Source organism: Schistocerca cancellata, chromosome 5, assembly GCF_023864275.1.
Source record: "Schistocerca cancellata isolate TAMUIC-IGC-003103 chromosome 5, iqSchCanc2.1, whole genome shotgun sequence".
Lineage (NCBI taxonomy): Eukaryota > Metazoa > Arthropoda > Insecta > Orthoptera > Acrididae > Schistocerca > Schistocerca cancellata.
Genome location: NC_064630.1, coordinates 436,780,940 through 436,781,521, shown reverse-complemented (window position 1 = coordinate 436,781,521; position 582 = coordinate 436,780,940).

The following is a 582-nucleotide window of genomic DNA, read 5'->3' as shown; positions in this document are numbered from 1 at the left end:
CTTTAAAGTAATGAAGATATTGCAAATCTGATTACACCGTCAGAATCGTCGTGCAAATAATGGTAATGTACATGTTTCTTTTTAAGGTATCAAGATTCATCTGGCTAGTATTAATTTCTATACGAACTGTGAAATGTCTGCCATTAAGGTTTCACAAAGTTCGCCACCTTTGGCACTCCCGGCGAACAAGTCTCTTTCATCGACACAGCGTCACCAAGGAATTCCCAGCCACGTGGTCGGCTAGCAACCACGTGGTCCAACTATTGTTCAGCATCATGTGTTTGGTAACGAGCAGCGGCTTTGACGAGCGTTCTGTGCGGCCGCCCCAATTACAAACATAGAATATTTCCAGGGCGCCACAACCCACCCGTTACCTCACAAGTACAAGTCTCTTATGCGAAAGGAGAGGTATAATCTCTCTCTTCTGTCATTGTCATTCACTTTAAAGGTTTGCGATGATAGATCGCCAGAATTCCTCTTTAGTGCAAACAGCCGCTGGACATGTGAACGTCCTTCATACCATGAGTAAACAGTGAAGGGTAAACTGCTCTGACACCATCACTCTGCCGAACTCAAGAGTGG